At 45.1% G+C, this 14,926-nt stretch overlaps 1 long non-coding RNA gene and 1 pseudogene across 1 annotated transcript; one reads left to right on the forward strand and one right to left on the reverse strand.

Annotated features, from left to right (window-relative positions):
- Positions 1–639: 639 nt before the first annotated feature.
- Positions 640–14,583, forward strand: LOC110291772. The gene is made up of 4 exons (XR_002377611.1): positions 640–830; positions 4,541–4,656; positions 8,304–8,375; positions 14,260–14,583. It is a non-coding gene; the product is annotated as an uncharacterized LOC110291772 (long non-coding RNA).
- Positions 11,224–11,719, reverse strand: LOC110291771 (annotated as a pseudogene).
- Positions 14,584–14,926: the final 343 nt, after the last annotated feature.

Here is a 14,926-nt window from a genome sequence, read left to right on the forward strand (position 1 = left end):
TACAAATATATGAGAGCCTATTGGGGCATTGTCACTCACACTACCACAGGAGCTCATTGGCATAATGCTTTTTTTTGGTTTCTTGAGACAGGGTTTCTGTGTAGCTCTGGCTGTCCTGGAACTCACTCTGTAGACCAGGCTGGCCTCGAACTCAGAAATCCGCCTGCCTCCTCCTCCCGAGTGCTGGGGTTAAAGGCGTGTACCACCACCATCTGGTTGGCATAATGCTTTGATTGGTTGTGTGCTCTGAGCCTCACAAGGGTGAACTCAAAGTGACAGCTGACCCTGGCTCTTTCTTCAAGCTCATACAGGTCATTGCTGGCAGAATTTAGTCCTTGTAGTTGCAGGGCTCCCATTAACTGCTCTTCCCCACTTCCACCCCCATTCATTTTTTTTTTTTAATTTTGTTTTGAAAAAAATTTTCTTTATCTTCTCAAGTCAAACCTGGTAGTCCCTGCCTACGGTTCCAACATCTGTGAGCCTGTGAAGTGAAAATGGGGAAACGAAGGGAGAAGTTTTCAGATTGAAGCCCATACTTGGACAAGGATCTAATCCTAGAAGAAATGACAATCCCAGACCTCAAATGCAGCTTCTTAGGAAAAAAAAAAGGTTCTTGAACTGTCCCCAGCTGGAGATCACCAACAACAAGGAGAGCGGGGACTCATGTTCCACCCAACCAGGCCAAGCTCTTTGACCCAGTGATGTCATCTATGATGTCACTGCCTCCTCGTCAGCACTGCCTGTTTCTGTCTGAATGAGATGTGCCTTATAAGTCCCAAGCCTGTGACTACTGGGCTCACAGTTGGTGGCTGTTGGAGGAGGATTAGAAGGTATGGCCTTGCTGGAGGAAGTGTGTCACGGATGTGTGTGTGTGTGTGTGTGTGTAGGTTACAAGTGACCCATGCCATTTTCAGCTGCTCTGTTTCCTGCCCGTGTTTCCTGCTGGTGCTCTGAGTGAGATGTGAGCACTCTGCTGTTACTCCAGCTGCCTTGGTCTGCTTCCTGCACGGCTTCCCTGCTGTGATGGTGACAGGCACTTAGCCCTCTAGGGACCATACACCCAAAAATGAGCCCTTTCTTTTTGCTTTGGTTGGTCTGTCTTATCACAGTTCTAGAAACGCATCTTATACACAAACTCTGACCTCAGAAACCAAGTTCTTTTCTTTCTAGGATTTTTTTTTGGGGGGAAGGGGCGGGGGGGGGGGGGAGACAGGGTTTCTCTGTGTAGCCCTGGCTGTCCTGGGACTCACTTTGTAAACCAGGCTGGCCTCGAACTCAGAAATCCACCTGCCTCTGCCTCCCAAGTGCTGGGATTAAAGGCATGCGCCCACTGCCCGACTGGATTTATTTATTTTTGTTGCTCATGTTAACACTTTATCTATCTTGCCAGCCCTACTTTTTGAACTTAAAATTGTTCAATGATTTATTTCTTTTTAACATTGGGTGTGTGTGTGTGTGTGAATGTTTTACCTGTATGGGTGTATGTGCATACATACATGTCTGGTACACTCAGAAGAGGACATGGAATCTCCTGGAGCCGGAGTAACAAGTGGTTGCGAGTCACCCTGTGGGTGCTGGGTGTTGAAGCTGGGTCCTCTGCAAGAGCAGCAAGCACTTGTACCTGCAGAGTCATCTCTCCCTGCTTTGGACCTTTTAACTGTGGAAACGCTCGCTCGCACATGTACCGAAGAAGAAGAAATGACGCCAGATGCTTCTGTAGCAATTGCCCATGTGTTTACCTGCTGACTGTCCTTATTGCTGCAGGATGGGGCGTGGCTGCTGCGGGATGGGGCGTGGCTACAGCTGTTTCATCTGCGTGTTCCCTTTCCCTCTCTTATCTGGTGACAGGACAGACCTGGGAGTCAGAAGACTTTCAGTAAGATCTTAAGGAGAGCATTTTAGGCTCGCTCTCTCTGTCTGGCCTCTATTGGCTCAGCCTGCATGCTTGTGGACTGTCGGTGACCATGGCTCAGGCCCTTTCACATACTCTGCATGATCTCAGGAAAAATCAGTTTGAGAACTGAGCCTCTTTTAATCTGCCTACTAGGTTGGGACCCAATAAGGACTGGTTTGGGCTTTTGACTTGTCGACGTCTCCGGGACAGCTCTGTGTATAGTATTTCCATAGACTGTCTTTCCCTTCCCTTCTCTTGAAGGAAGAACGAAGACATCCCCCCGCCACCCCCTCTTTTTGAGAAGAGACAAGAGCCTGCCTTTCCAGCCTCTTCCATCCCTCCTGCTGTTACTTGGCTTTTCTTCAGTTTTATTCTAGCCAGTGTTTGTATCTCCTGAGGGTCTGCAGCCACATGGGGCCCTGAAATGGGGTGAGCCCCCCACCCCACCCCAATGCTTACAGAAGACGACCATGTCTCAGTCACGGGAGCCAGGCTGAAAACTTTTTTAAAGTTCTTTTTATAAAGTCATTAAACGGGAAATCAATATTTTAAAAGACTAAGGCACGTGGGGTGGGGGTGGGGGGCTTTGAGCGTTCCAAATAGACAGAAAAGCTGATTTCATACTTCCCTGCCAAAAACATTGTTCTTGCTTTCAGGCAAATGACTTGGGTGTTAATTAAGGCTTCACACTTCCTGGCTATCTCCTTTTCCACATTCTTGCTGCTAATCGTCATATTAAGAGGCACATGACTTCTGTTTCAAAGGCTCCAGTTTAAGAGTGGAAACAAAAATCTCAGCTCTACAGGAAAGGAAAAGAGATTAGGATTCGAGTCCAGCCATTTGCTTATTCATCTGCATATGGTTAAAAGATTTCCAAGCATCCACTGGTTTCTCTTTCACTGTGACATGAGGCCAACCCAAGGAGGGGAAGAGAAAATTCCTGTGCCTCTCCTGATGTAGGAACACATCTTCCATTCGCCTTGGGGGCAAGAGATTGCTTCCTCTTTTAAAAGTAAGCCAAAGTAACCGAACTTGGGAGAAATTGGCTTCTTCTGAAAGTTATTTTTCCAGTTAGCTTTTCATTTTATTTGCAGTGCCAGGCTGGAAACCATGCACACACTAGACTTAACTGTATTTCCGGCCCTAATTACCTGTTGCTCTGCATCAATTTACAAATTAGCGGTGGGAAACAAGCATCATTTAATGAAGCCCACAGACTCTGTGGGTCAGCACTTCACAGGGTCTAGAAGGAAAGGCTTCTTCAGCTTCATGGTGTCTGAGCTTCAGTGGGAAGACAGGGGGTGGAGGACACTAAAAGGGCGAGGAGTGACTCAACAGACTCAGCTCAAAGATCCAAGGCCTGAAGCGCCTTGACTCAAGTTTGTACTAAGATCTGTCAACACAGTGTCTACGCACAGCCTATCTATCCGTGAGCCTTGAGTTCCTCTGCAGTGTGACTGGGTTCACTCTTCCAGAGAGTGAGCATATCAGGAGTCTGAGTCCAAATGTCACTTCAGTTGTGTTCTAAGTAGCTAAGGACCTCAAATTCAGGAAAAGACAGTTCAGAGGGAAGAGAGAAGGTGAGGCATAAAAGACCAGTTTGAAAACTATAAAGCTAGACATGGTGCACGCCTTTAACCCCAGCACTTGAGAGGCAGAGGCATTGGATCTCTGCAAGTTTGAGGCCAGTCTCTTTGTTCTACATAGTGAGTTCCAGGAGAGCCAGGCCTACATAGTGAGACCTTGCCTTGAAAGAAAGAAAGAAAAGTCTAGTACATTCCAGTCACACTGGCCCAGGGGGCAGGAGAGGCCATGCTGGTGTGATTAAAACTGAGACCACTTTACTGAGCTTCAAGGAGCAAGTTATTCCATGCTGGCCATAGTGGTTTCCACTGGGATATAATTCACATAAAATCCACCCATGTGTAGTTCAGTGGGTTTTAGTACATTCACAGTTGTATGACCATGATTACGAATTCCAGACACACATAACTCACATGTGATAGAAGTAACTCTTCCATGTCACCTTCCACTGCCCTCGGATTCTGCTGGCCCAATTTCTCTCTGTGGATTGGTCATTTATAAGAAGGACTTATTTGTCTTTTGTCACTAGCTTCTTTCACTTAACATAGTATTTTCAAGTTTCACTGATAGAATACAGTGCATGCGTGTGTGTGTGCATGTGTGTGTGTGTGTATATGGTAGTGTATGGTGTATATGTGTATGTGTGTGGTGTAGGGTATGTACACACTCATGAGTGCATGTACCTATACATACTGAAATACAATGTCCTTCTCAGTCACCCTCCATCTTATTCTTTGAGATGTGGTTTTTTTTTCACTGAATTTGAGTTTCAGTGGAGATAGACTGGCTGGCCAGCAAGTTCTGTTGATCAGCATCTCTCTGCTGCCCCTAACCCTGAACTGTACTGCAGGAACATGCTGCTATGCCTGATTTATCACATGGGCGCTGGGAGCCTGACCTCTGGCCTTCATCCTTACGTGATAAGCACATTTGACTGAGCCATCTCTCTAGTCCCTATTCCATTTCTTTTATCGATTGAATAATATTCCATTGTCTGTCTCTACTGGGACATTTCATTTACCCATTTAATAGTTTTTCAGGAAATACATTTGCAATCTCTAGGGAAATATAGCTAACGATGGGACTGCTGGTGATGAACGCCCAAACTGCAGGACTGGGGGATGGCTCACTGGAGAAATCAGTTGTCAGACAGAGTCCAGTCACCGGGATGGATATAGGTAAGAAATCAAGGTGGGAGTGGTGGCCTGCCTCCAATTTCAGCAGGGGAGAGGTGGCGACAGGAATCCCCACAGAGTTGGCTGGCCTGCGAGCTCTGGGTTCAGTGAGAGACTCTGTCCCAGTGAGTGGAGAATGAGTAAGGAAGGCATCTGAAGCCAGCATTTGGCTGTCACATGTACAGTCATACACATGTCCCCGCATGATCCCATATACTCATGTATGTATGAACACCATAAATGCAGATGCCATACATACACACACACACACACACACACACACACACACACACACACACAGGAGTATATGTCACAGAAAAACTCTTCGGATCCTTCCAGACCGAAGAATGTTGATTGTAGACAAAATAAACATAAAACTAGGTTTTACAATGAGAACAAGAAAGGCCGTTTAAGTGTTGCATTTATTTCACATTTAACTCACAAGGTTCAAAGTTTCAGCCTGCCAACCTGGTCTATAAACCTGAATCTGTTTTCCTAATGTGATATTCTTAGCCAACAGACTGCTACCAGCCACAAAATGTCACCAAGTTCTTTATCAGCCTAAGGCCTGTACCTCTCATTGCTCGGTAAATATTTGAGGCATTCCGGTGTCAGCTTGACCAGATGTTTACTGGAGTCTTTTTAACTCACTGAATGCTCCCCTTTCTCTAAGGACACACTCCCCAAGCCGGAGCAAAGGATGGCTGACCTCAAAGTGTCCCCTGTCTCTGCTGCTCCAGCAACTGTGCTGTGGAACAGGGAAGGCAGCTGCCCAGTGAGGCCCTGTGTGCGTGTGCTGGCTTTCCCATCCACATGCCTTTAACGTGGCCAATTGATGATTTTCAGTGTTTGAGTTTCCTTACTACATAAAAGAGTTTCAAGCTGGGCAGTGGTAACACGCATCTTTAATCCCAGCAGGCATATATATATATATATATATATATATATATATATATATATGAGTTTCAGGCTAGCCTGGTCTACAGAGCGAGTTCCAGGACAGCTAGGGCTACACAGAAAAACCATGTCTTGAAAAATAGAAGTGGCCAGGCAGTGGCGGCGCATGCCTATAATCCCAGCACTTGGGAGGCAGAGGCAGGCAGATTTCTGAGTTTGAGGCCAGCTTGGTCTACAAAGTGAGTTCCAGGACAGCCAGGGCTACACAGAGAAACCCTGTCTCGAAAAAACAAACGAACGAACGAACGAACGAAAGAAAGAAAGAAAGAGAAAGAGAAAAAGAAAAAGAAAAAGAAAAAGAAAAAGAAAAAGAAAAATAGAAGTGGGAAGGGATAAAAAGGAATTTGAACGGTATCGATCATCCTTGAGATCCTTCCAGCAGCAGTAGGTGCTACCCCAATTGTGATATCCCCACCCTCCATCACTGAATGAGGACTAGCCACAGACCAGGTACTGTGCTATGCTGAATATGTTTTGACTCATTTACTCCTCAAAGCCAAGCAAAGGAGACCACACACTTCAGTTATCTCCCCAGGGGGACATACGATGCAGCCACACTTCTGTTTGAAATTGAACAGAATCCTGTCTTTGTGGCCCAGCTTACTTCTAGGGCCTCCATGGGTCTCTTGTCTACGGAATGAATACAAGTGAGCCCTGCCTGGGACTCAGAGATGACAGAGTCTCTGGCAATGGGAAATGTGGATGGTATTGGCCCTGTATGATAAGGAATGGGCACTACACAAGGAAGTTCTCACTGTAGGGAATGGGCCAAGTAGAAAGAGATGTGGGAAAGCTGGGAACAGGGGCATTTGTTCAAGTTCTCTTCTGGATCTTGTAAAGGTTGGCAGTGGGCTGAATGGGGCATCATGGTGAACACTTTATTTTTTGTTGTTTTGTTTTTAAGACAGAGTCTCATGCAACACAGGCTAGCCTCAGATCCACTGTGTAGCTAAGGCTAGCCTTGAACTTCTGATCCTCCTATTTTATCTCTGAAATGAAGAGATTATAGGCATGGGCTACCATGCTTGGCCTATCACCTCTTTTTGAAAAGGAAAAACTATATAACAGGAATCTGAAGAACAAAGCAAAACAGAAGTTTTTAACTTTATAAAAGAAAAAAAAAATTGAGTCATTTGCTTTGGGTGCACAGCTGGTTTTGGCACAGCCAGAGCTTAGACAGTTTTTTCCCACTGTGCTGCCAAATGAGAAAACCACACTCCTTACAGGCCTCTGGTACTCCCCTGAGACCCTCCTGAAAAGCAGCCTCTAGCAGGTACCTTGCCTTTCTACTGTGTCCTACCTTGTTGGTACCAACTGAGAATGTGACAGACAGACAGCAGTGGTGGCAAAGCTCCCCCCTCCCCGCGCACCCCAAAGAAACTGCCATGGGAAGTTGACTCAACAGAGAAATATTTGATTCGAAAGTATGACAGTTAATCCTGGGATTTCACTCTTTGTTCTGAACTTCTGACCTGCAGCTGCTGGTCCAACCACAGGCTTTCAAGACGGTAACTTAACTAGCTGGTAACCTTGTTGAAAGAATGTCTAGCCAATCAAATTAACAGGCCTTTGTTTCCTTTAAACCCTAATGCTGAGAAATAACTTCTGATATGCAAGGACAGCCTGAGGCACAGAGATAAAAATCTAATGGAATAGGAGTTCAATAGTTATTCATAATACATCCAGCAAATTATGGGTATTTTGAAAAAGCAAATTGCTGAAACACACACACACACACATAAACCATGCAATATTTTCAGAGGGCATCATTTGATGTGCTTATTAGCAAGTAGTCAATATAACTCTGTTTTGGATACTAACCACAAGTACCTGAAGTTAGCAATATTGTAAGTTAGGAATAAGTTGTAGCAAATGGAATTAAGGGCTTAGGTGCCGGGCAGTTTTCACAGACACCAAATTCACTGGGTTCTCTCAATACCTTTAGGAATAGTATGGCTAACTTCTGATTTACAGATGAGGAACTCAGAAACAGAGAGTTTGGAAGTAAGACAGCACATTAAAGCACTTCTGTAAATGTCAGATACAATAAAAATGGCAAACAAAGCAAAAAAAAGGGTAAATATTCAATAAAATAATGCTTGCCACATAATAATTATACCAGGATTAAAAATTATACTATTGGGCTGCAAAGATGGCTCTGTTGGTAAAGTGCTTGTTGCATAAGCAGGAGGCTCTGGGTTTGGATCTGCAGAGCCCATGTAAAAGCTGAACAGGGCAGTGCTTGCCTGTAATCCTGGCACTGGGGAGGCAGAGACAGGAGGACTCTGGGGGCTCATCACCCAGCAAGCCTACGAAACTGACATGCCATAGGTTCAGGGAGAGACCTTGTCTCACAAAGTAAAGTGGTGTCAGGTATGGTAACACAACTTTAATCCCAGCAATTGGGAGGCAGAGGCAGGCAGATAGATCACTATGAGTTTGAGTTCAACCTGTCAGCATAGTGACTTCCAAGTCAACCAGGGCTATACAAGACCTTATCTCTGATTAATTAATTAATTTTTAAAAGGTAAGGTGGCAATTAAAGAAAGCACATTGACATTTGACCTCCATATATGTGTGCATATATATGTGCATGTGGACCTACATACACCAACATAGACTCTCTCTCTCTCTCTCTCTCTCTCACACACACACACACACACACACACACACAACCACATACATTCTTACAGGATGTGGTAACCTGCAATCCCAGCCATGAGTCTGAAGACTGTAAATTGAACGCTTGCCTGAGACACAAGTAAGTTCCTGTCTCAGAAAAGAAGGGAGGGAGGGAGGGAAAAAAGGAGGGAGGGAGGGAGAGAAAGAAGGAAGAAAGGAAGTTTTATGGGGTTTGAGCTATAGTACTGTGGCAGAGTGCTTGCTTCGAGTGTGCAAGGTCCCAGCTTCAACTCCCAGTACCACAGAAGTCATTTTCTGACCAGGACACTATGGTGCATAGCTATGGTCTCCACCACTCCTTAGGTAATAACATTACTTGAGCCTAAGAGCTAAAGACAAACTTGGGCAACCTGTGGAGATTCTGTCTCAGAAACAAAATCACCAGTGGTGGGGGTGTGCACCTTCCCAGTACTTGGAAGGCAGAGGCAGGTAGATCTCTGTGAGTTCAAAGTCAGCCTGGTCTACAAAGTTCCAGGAGAGTCAGGGCTATGTAAAGAGATCTTATCTCAAACAAATAAAAACAAAGAAACAAAAAAAAAATCACATTCCTGGAGAATATTTATTACCATAGGAAAATTCTTTCTTTTTTTAAAGATTTATTTATTTATTCCATATAAGTACACCATAGGTATCCTCAGACACACCAGAAGAAGGCATCAGATCCCATCACAGGTGGCCTCGAGCCATTATGTGGTTGCTGGGATCTGAACCTAGGACCTCTGCAAGAGCAGTCAGCACTCTCAACTGCTGAGCCATCTTCCAGCCCCATAGGAAAATTCTTAAGATTTTACATTAGTAAAGTTGGCATGCGGGCTAGAGAGATGGCCCAGTGGTTAGTGCCTGTTGCTCTCCAGTGGAGCTCTGTTCCAACCTCCCATGGCCAGCAGTCACTACTGTCTGTGATTCAACCCTCTTCCAGCTTCTATGGGCATCCACACATACTCTTACAGAGATACATACACCCTCACGCGCACACACACATTAAAAATCAAGAAAAATAATTAAAAGGCCGATTTGGTGGTACACTCCAGCTACTCAAGATACTGAGACAGGAGGATTGAACTCTGAGACAAATCTGGCCAACTTTTAGCGAGACCCTTCCCTAAAGCAGATTTTATGAAGGGTCAGTGATACAGTTCATTGCCAGAGTGCTTGCTGCACATGCGCAGGGCCCTGGCTGCCATTCCAAGTACTACAAAATATAAAATAATAATTATAAAATAATAATTGGTTAAAATTGTTAAGTGCCGCCTTACTCTCCACGAGAATGACCAGTGTGGAAGTGACCAAGGATATACCTCAAGCCTGTGAAGTCAGAGTTGGGAGACCTGAGCCCCAGTGTTGGTGCTGGTGAACTAGGTCTATGGATAAATCCTTTGACTTCCCTGGACTCTTATTTGTCCATCTGGATAAAGCACAAATATAATCAGGCTGCCGGAGCCCAGTGCCTGACCTGAAGGTCAGTGACCTTCATGGTCACATGCCAAGATCCACTGTGAGTCCAAATGCTTTGAATAACAATGTTGATGTTTTCCTGAGGATTTTGGCTGGAGAGTGGACTATATGACCAGCAAAAGTCCACTAAGGCTTCAGTGCAAACTTCCCCGCCCCCGCCCCCACCCCTGCCCCCACCCCCACCCCCNCCCCTTTTGTGCATTTTTGAGCGTGTACACATGTTCCCGGGGATTGAAGGTAAGGCCTGACACAAGCTAGGGAAGCATGCTATATCTGAGTGACACCTCCAGCTCAGCTTCTTACATTTGAATCCAGACCAAGGCACACAGGGACTCAAATTACCTAGGATTTCCTTTCGGAGACAAGCTCTCATTGTCCGAGGCGGGTCCCGACTTGCTATACAGCCAAAGATGATCTTTAGCCCCTCATACTCACTGCACAGAGTGCCGGGGTTATAGGGGTCACCATTTGGGGATGCAAGCCAGGGTCTCCTTCCTGCCTAGCATGCGCTCTACCAAATGAGCTATCTCCCCGAGTTTGGTTGTTGTTTTCATTTTTTATTTATTTATTTTTTTTGGTCGGGAACTCAGTCTCTAGCCTCAAGCCTCTGGCAATGATACTGCTTGAGAATCAGTTACAGGCATGAACCACCCTGCCCGGCACTGGTGATGTTTTCAGTGTTACTCATAAGACGAGAGGTAAGCCTTCCTGCTTGCACAAAGCCTCATCATTATTACTTTCAATAATTCTATGATTTTATAAATTAAATCCATAACAGAGCCGCCTTCAAAAATATGGATAATAGTTATAGCCGACATATATTATATCCATGGTACCCCCCAAAACACTGTATTGACTGTTTTGTGTTCAACACTCATAATATAATGCGGTTGGCACTATTGCTATGTCTCATTCCTCAATCAAGAGTCTAGATGCGTGGCTTGTCTGAAGCTAGGCACACAGAAGACACAGCCTCAAGGGTTCCTGCCTTTGGAAGCTATGTCTCTCAGGTTATCGTCTAAGTGTGCTGTTCTGTCCTCATGTGTCTGTGAAGCTGTGTCTCACCCCGCACCATCTGATCCCTGTGACCACTAACACAGTCAGACACTTCCTGCTCTCACAGTTGTTGCCCTCTGCCAGAACGTATTCAGATTCAGTTTGAACGAATCATCCGTCACTTGAGCCTCTCCAGCGCCTGTGGACTGGTCACATGCCAGGCCCTAAAGCAATGCTGTGGCTTCATTATACATATCCATATGGTTTCTATGTCAAAATTGTTCTTTTTTTATTTAGTTTGTATTGATAATCATAAACTTAACTCTGCAATCCAGCTAGACTTGGAGGGTGATGAAGAAAATAAGGAGCTTAAAGACCTTCAGTGAGAGCAGAGATCATAGAGTATTGTGAGCAGATGGGGTAGGGATGCTCTCCTGAGCTGCAGAAGGAATGGTCTAGCGGGTAAGATGCCCACAAGAATTAAAGCTGTCCACAGTCGGCGATGGTCATCTCCTTGCTTGTCTTGACATTCCTGGACCAATAACATCTCTCGGCTTCCACAGGCTCATGATTTCTTTCACCTTACCGAAGAGCACACAAAAGCCATGCAGTCACTCTGTCTTGGCAGTGCAGATAAAATACTGGGAACCGTTTGTGTTTGGTCCAGCATTTGCCATGGACGAGATGCCAGGACCTGTACGCTTCAGGATGAAGTTCTCATCCTCAAATTTCTCCCTGTAAAGGGCCCAGTGCCACTGTGGCATGTGACGTCACCACCCTGGCACACGAATCCTGGAATAATTCTGTGAAAGGAGGAACCCTCGAATCCAAATCCTTTCTCTCCCATGCTCAGAACACAAAAGGTTTCTGCTGTCTTTGGAACTTTGTCCGCAAACAGCTTGAAGGAGCGGAAGCCCAAGGATTTGACATTGACTGTGATGCTGAGGAACAAAGTGAAGTTGACCATGCCTGCAGCAAGCAGTGATAGCAGAAAGTGGTGTCTACAAAGCCACTTTCTATGTCAAAATTCTCAAGGTTCATAGGATATAAGCCCAACTTAAAACTTTTTTTTTATTTTTATCAACAAAAATCTAGGAGTCAATCCCATTCAAAGCCTGTAGATTCAGCTCAGATCTCACCTCCTCTCCCTCTGCTCCTTCAGGAACTCTGCTCTTCCCTCTCTGTCTTCATTCTTTTTTTTTTTAACACTTAAATTTGTTTTTATTAGATATTTTCTTTATTTACATTTCAAATGTTATCTCCTTTCCTGGTTTCTCCTCTGAAAAATCCCCTACCCCCTACCCCCTCTCCCTGCTCCCCAACCCACCCACTACCCACTCCTGCTTCCTAGTCCTGGCATTCCCCTATACTGGGGCATAGAACCTTCACAGGACCAAGGGCCTCTCCTCCCATTGATGGCCAACTAGGCCATCCTCTGCTACATATGCAGCTAGAGCCATGAGTCCCACCATGTGTTTTCTTTGATTGGTGGTTTAGTCCAAGGGAGCTCTGGGGTTACTGGTTAGTTCATATTGATGTTCCTCCTGTGGGACTGCAAACCCCTTCAACTCCTTGGGTACTTTCTCTAGTTCCTTCATTGGGGACCCTGTTCTTCATTCAATGGATGGCTGTGAGCATCCACTTCTGTATTTGTCAGGCACTGGCATAGCCTCACAGGACACAGCTATATCAGGCTCCTGTCAGCAAGCACTTGTTGGCATCCACAATAGTGTCGGGGTTTGGTGGTTGTTTATGGGATGGATCCCCAAGTGGGGCAGTCTCAGGATGGTCCTTCCTTCAGTCTCTGCTCCGAACTTTGTCTCTGTAACTCTTTCCATTTGTCTTCATTGTAAATGTTACAAGAACCTTCAGGTTTATATCACCCTATCTCAGTAACTCCAAAGGAAAAAGCTTGCTCTCTCTCTCTCTCTCTCTCCCTCCCTCTTTCTCTTTGATTAGCTCTGCCTGAGTCCCATGAACTAATCATTATGTAATGAGATTTATAACCCCCTTAATGTGGGAAGGAGTAGGGGAGGAAGTGCCCATAGAAGCCAAAGGAAGAAAATGGGAATGCGCATAAGCCGGTCCAAGATATGACTGCGAGTGTCCACAAATGCATCACGGACACTAGATTGGCTAAGTTACTTGATGGATGGAGCAGAGAGTGTAGCGATAGCACAGAGGAGCCAACACTTGCTCACTAATTGGTGTCCGGGAAAGGGGAGTCTCGAGTTGAAGATAGGAATCAAGGACCTTATAGCCTGTATTGTTTAAAAATACAGTTCTCCCAGTTCCCTATCCCTCCCCTCACCAGCTCCTGGTTGGCTTTCCCTGACATCAATCCAACTGTTGCTGGTGGGAACAGGAGGGAGGACCCTGGAGAAACAACAGATGGAGACCACTATAGAAATCCACAACTGGTCAAAATGCAGAGAAAAACTTCGTGGGGTTCCCAGCCCCAAAGGCTACCTCTACAGTACAACTGCAGCACCTACAGCCCAGGGAACATCAGGAAGAGGCAGCAGGAAGGCTTTAAGAGCCAGTGGACCAGGGAATCTGCTGTGAGACTACATCTCCTAGAAATGACTTGAAGTCTTACACATGATACCCCAACAATATGGCTGCCTAAACAAGCCCTGAACAAGGACATCAGTAGTCAGGCTAATGTGTGAAGGGGGAAAGTCACGGGCTCCACCGCTAGCCAAGGGCTTACAGGCAACTAAGGGATGCTGAGGCAGGATGAGTAGATTTCCCCTATGGAGGGGCCCCCTAATTGGTCATCCCATACCAAGTGGGGAGCCCTGAGATCATGTACATGCAATGCTGAACAGAATGGGCAGTTTTATATAAATATATGTACACATATAGATGTAGTTGTGTGTGTGTGTGTGTGTGTGTGTGTGTGTGTGTAACAATAACAACTAAGGAGGAAGCTGGGAGTGGGGTTGGGAGCAGGATGGGTGGAGTTAAAGGAAGGAAAAGCAATGATGGGAAATGATAGAGTTGTATTTTAATTTTACAAAGTTAATCAAAAATAAAACAAACTAATCAAATTTTGAAGAAAGCTAGACAGATTGCCAGAAATGCCTTTTTCATCAGATCAAGCAGGGAAAACGGGAACTGGCCATTTAGTGAAGCGTGTGGTATAAGGCTTAAGAGGGAACTAAGAATGCGCCAAGAGAAAGAAAGAGAAAACATTAACTTGAAAAGAAACTCATATATCCATGTTTTGCTGAATGCGTTGAGTAATAGCATAGCCTTTCTTCAAATGGAGAAAAGGCTCCATTCACGATCTGGTTAGAGAGAAACTTGGCCTCTTAACATGCTGTAGAGTCGTGGAGCTTAACAATGTCCAAACGTGGTGCCTCTTAGCCAGCACCTTCTGAATTCTCTGAATGCTCCATGCCTCCTGTCTGTTATTAGAGGCGTAAACAACTCTTCCTTTCATTTGAGACTGCCTTTAGTAAGAATGCCTAGAGGAATTCTTGAAGAACCAGGTTTTACCTTTCTCCCCAGAAAAAAACAGCGGGACAAACAGCCACGTGTCTTTAGTGAGCAGCCCGTACATTCTGCCTACCAACAAGGCAAGAGCAATTCTGTTGGAGCCACAGAAGGCACCGAATTCTTCAGAGCATCAATGAAAAAGCCTTGATTTGATATCAGTGGAAACAATTCTCATTGATGTTGCCTAACATTTTTGTAGATGAATGTTGACAAAATTAAAGAATCTGAGGGCTGCTGAATAAATCTGAGGGTGCCTAAGATCTGGAATAGGCAGACGTTTTATTATATACAACACCTTCCTGGTGTGAAAAGGAAATAAGGCAGTTTACAGTGGAAGGATTTCCTTGCTTTCCCCCTCCTGCTCAGGAGAGGGGTACAATCAGTGTTTATTTAACCAAATGTGTTAACTTTTTAAAAATAAATTCACTGTATTATAAATATAAGTTCATTTACTGCATGTACAAATCCGGCTTTAAGTGTTTTGGAGTCACAATGTGTGTTGAGCACTTTTTAAGTCTCTCTCCTTGACATTGAAGACAAAGGTTCTCTCTCTCTCTCTCTCTCTTGGTTTTTGATTTTTCAAGACAGGGTTTCACCATGTAGCCCTGGCTGGGCTGGAAGTCATTCTGTAAATGCAGAGAGCCACCTGCCTTTGCCTCCTGGATTAAAGGCATAAGCC

Source organism: Mus caroli, chromosome 3 (assembly GCF_900094665.2).
Source record: "Mus caroli chromosome 3, CAROLI_EIJ_v1.1, whole genome shotgun sequence".
NCBI classification, from domain to species: domain Eukaryota; kingdom Metazoa; phylum Chordata; class Mammalia; order Rodentia; family Muridae; genus Mus; species Mus caroli.